Here is a 4,431-nt window from a genome sequence, read left to right as displayed (position 1 = left end):
AAAGTTTTGGACATTATTGTATCTGATGTGGGTGCAATATTCATGCAGGTGGAAAGAGCCTAATTGATGATAACCATCGTTGGTAAGAAATCTTATTAGGTTTGATACCAAGAGATGATGACATTCCGAATAGATGTCGTCATTGTAGAAGGCCATTCAGACATACGTTGAAATATGTATGTATAACTGCTGTATATTCAGCCTTATTGGTAAGGCTGTGCATGACTGATCGCAAGGAACAGAACTAAATTCTCTATCCGGTCGAGAAAAAGTGTGTTGGCCATAATGTATATTTGCACTTGTACTTGCCAAAGATTGACTACGAAAATGAACGTAATAACATCAAGTTGAACAAGCGGCATGTTTCGAGAGGGAAAGTAGATCTAGAAAGAAAGAAAGAAATCGGCAAGCAAGCGTTAGAGAAGTTAGTCTGTGGTTAAACTGCAACCTAGCAGGATATCGCAGCAGAGGCAGAGGGTCAGGACGACGCAACTTCAACAAAAGCAATAGAGGAAGTCGATGAAAATATGACCTGGCTATAGGCTGGTTGGCGAGAAATCGCTCAGGACGGAAATGTTTCACACCGGCCCTGTGAAGTAAGTTAAAGATTGTAAAAGGAGAACAATAAGATTCGACACGGTATAAAAAAAATACTATCATGCTAATCAACGTAACACATTCGTGGCCGTGCGGCTAATGCCACCAAGCATTTAGTCACATCGTTCTAAGGAGCGCGAGTTCGATTCCCAACGCAGCTGACAGGAAAAGTTTCGGCTGTGCCACTGGGCGTTACATGCTAGTCCGTTATCTAGTGTCGTGCTTCCTTCAAAGAGTGAAAAGCTCACTGGAAGAATTGAACGTGTCCGTGTTTTTGAAAAAAGAAAAACACATGCAACGCAGTTTGAGGTCACCGATAATTAAAACACTGAGAAACAGTGGCATTTGTATAGATGAAATAAATACTCAATAATGCTAAATCGATTAGAAAACCAATTTCCGTTGACCGCTAACAAATCAATTGATCCTCATCCTATATAGCCGAAACGGCGGGGTCTCCAGTTAGCCTAGTGGTTTAAGGCTATGGATCGCCAATCCGGAGACTGCGGCATAGTTTATCATTGTGCATACCTCACAATATACAAATTCAAAAGGCTCATTATCAGAGGAAACTCTCAGTTGAAAACTTTGGAAGGGCTCATATAATACTAAGCTGAGGAGCAGGCTTGATCCCAGTGAGGATTAAAAAAAAGGAGAGAAGAAGTTACATGGATAAACGTTGAAGATACAAGGAAGAAAAGTTGAAGGAAAATAACACAAATTCTTTAAAAAAAAAAGAAAGTGAAGCCTAGTAAAGAAATTGAATGAAAAGTTGCATATAATAAAAAGGTTTAAACTCGGGTTTAAACTTAAGTATGGAACCGTAGATTTTGCTGTCGTTGAAATAGTTCCAGTCACTCTTGTAGTGTCTACCTAATGGTTGTGTGCATTGGATATCTACCTACATGGAATACTATTCATGGCAGTACCTAAATGTCTAGGTATGATTCATTATGTCTACCTAAGGTAGTATAAATACGGGTGGTCATTGGACTACACAGCAGAGACTGCACAAGCCTCGGACTTGTCAACATCTTTATTATTCTTCTTTTGAAGGATATAAAAGTGGCGACGAGGATCAAGGAACGTGTAATTTCTTTTGAGTTATTCCGAAATTATTTCCTTTTGGTTTTCAGGTTGTTGTAATAACAAATTGTTATTTTTGTGGAGAACGGAATTGTTCTTTTATGGTAGAATTGCCATTATGTTGTGAACAGAATGTTCTTTTTTGGCCGATGTTGCTTTGACGAAATTGTCTTTTTGTTTTGGTAATAGCGAAATGTTATTTTTTGTGGTGAACGAAATTGTTCTTTTGTGGCGGAATTGTCATATGGTATGTTTTGGTGAATGGATTTGTGTTATTTGTACTTTTTTGGTAAAGTTGCCAAAGTTGGGATAGCGAAATCGTCTTTTTGTTTTTGTAGCGAATAGATATGTTCTTTGTGACGGACTCGTCAGTTTATTTGTAATATCATTATTTTGGTGATGAATGTTATTTTTTGAAGTTTTCTAAAGGGGAAAGGACTGTAGTGTCTACCTAATGGTTGTGTGCATTGGATATCTACCTACATGGAATACTATTCATGGCAGTACCTAAATGTCTAGGTATGATTCATTATGTCTACCTAAGGTAGTATAAATACGGGTGGTCATTGGACTACACAGCAGAGACTGCACAAGCCTCGGACTTGTCAACATCTTTATTATTCTTCTTTTGAAGGATATAAAAACTCTAAGTTCCAGTCAAGCAGGAGATCACTACAATGGGCAAAATTCGTTAAAGTGATGTAGTCGTTTTAAAATTACCTGTTTTTGAATAAAAATGGTAGTTGAAGTATATCGCCGATTGGAAAATCGGCTGCTGGAAATGGATTAAAAACGTAAAGTTACGATTTTGGAGAAAAAACGAGATGTGGTGCCCTGTAATAATCCATATAAGATATTTGGAATGTTATACGTGATAACACATGCTAACTGATGACAGTTGAGTAGTTTACATTAAGCGTGTTGTTGACAGTCGAGTGAAGACAGCAGGCCAGGAAAGAAGGAGCAATGTGTGGGATCCGCTTGGAGGTCGTTTAGTGTCCGGCTATCCGGGTTCGTTCCGGTGAGGTTTCCCGAACGGTTAATATACTGAATCCCACACATTCAATGTAATTTATTCCACTGTCATTTATTTTTGCTGCGTTACTCGCCATACTGGAACTGTTGTCAAAATTACTTGCGGAAAAAGGTGGAGTCTTATAGGGACTACTACGAAAGGCCGAATCACAAACCCAACTAACATTTTCAGCGCTATAAGCTTCAGTCTTTTGCTTTCTGTTGTGTAACCATCGAGTAAAAGCAGTCAACGCTGAATAAAAGGAAAGCTAGTCAAATATAAATCATAAGCTAACACGAGTGCAAAACAAGCAGCATACAACTACCAAACTCGGTTTCCAGAAATCCATTGCTTGTCACTGAGGCTGCCTTTACTCCACCCTATTCCAACTCCGGGAGATTTCCCGGAAGATGTGAAAACTTGAACACATCGAATAGGAGTCCCCACTAACAAATCAGCTGCTACTATACAGTACAATTCATTATAATGACAAATCCCCAAACCAGAAGCGCTTTAACCCTTTATAAGGCAGTGGCAACTATATTGCCACCTACTGTTCTTATTTTTTTCTGTTTTATAACAATTTATTCCGAACTTCTTTTTTGGTTTACGCAAAATTAGGATTACTAACAACGCCTGGTATTTTTTTGGTACTAAACAAAGCTTAAACAATAATTTGGGAGCCATTTGTAGTCTCAAAAATGGCTAAATTTGACCGCGTGAAGAAAATTAGCTCAAACTTATTGTAAAACTATAGATTTGGTAAATATTTTAAGAACTAATCAAATTATGGGTTGATATGAGCTGAACTACACAGTTTAAATTATGGGTTAAGCCCTAATCCACTCTAAGATCTCTTTTCCGGCTTTTTGTCGAAGTCAAAAGAAGAAAAGTACCCTAAACGGGCAGTGGCAAGAATATTGCCACCATCGCTGGTGGCCTAAACGGGCAGTGGCAACTAGGGTATATGGATCATTCCTTGGCCTAATTTGCAAACCGCCTTGACAATTTTGACCATAACTCATGATTTAATAGCACTAGAAATAATATGTTGACCCTATTACGCACTCTAGGCAATGCATGTTTCACCAATTGGAAGTAAACTAACGTAAATATTCAAGAATTTACTTTACTAAGTTGAAAAGATTCGATGTGATGGTATGCAACGTTGATCTATGGTACAAAAATTGGCCTATTAGTGGATACAACGTTGGCCTATTGCTTTCCATGCACTAGAACAACTTATTATCTCATTTTTTCAATATTTCTGCTGAGGTATTATCTCTGTTTGTTCACCAATCATACTTTTAAATTACATTTTCAAAAAACTATAAATAAATCACTTAAACTAAAGTTCTTTCTTTTTTAGTAACGAAAACAATGCAACCCGATTATTGTGTTATATTTTTACAGTCACCGCACACAAAATCTATTTTTCTGTTCGTTCTTTCTGGTTCTTACGCAAGCAATGTTGTTGGCGTCACTTTATCGGTGATTTTGACGTCACTTTACTGATGGGCCAAGATTTGGGTACATAGTAAAAAAAATGTCCTCAATATTTGGCCCACATGTAATTTGTAAAATAGTTATTATTCATTAAAAACAAACATACAAATTCAAACTAGCATCTTTGACCGTCGCATCAAATGTTCAGTTATTGAAAAGGCAATTCGAAATATTCCAGAATCATGCCATTTATGATCATGTGTATAGACTACCCACTAAGCCGAAGA

The sequence above is a fragment of the Aedes albopictus genome, chromosome 1 (genome assembly GCF_035046485.1).
Source record: "Aedes albopictus strain Foshan chromosome 1, AalbF5, whole genome shotgun sequence".
Lineage (NCBI taxonomy): Eukaryota > Metazoa > Arthropoda > Insecta > Diptera > Culicidae > Aedes > Aedes albopictus.
This window is presented reverse-complemented; position numbering follows the sequence as displayed.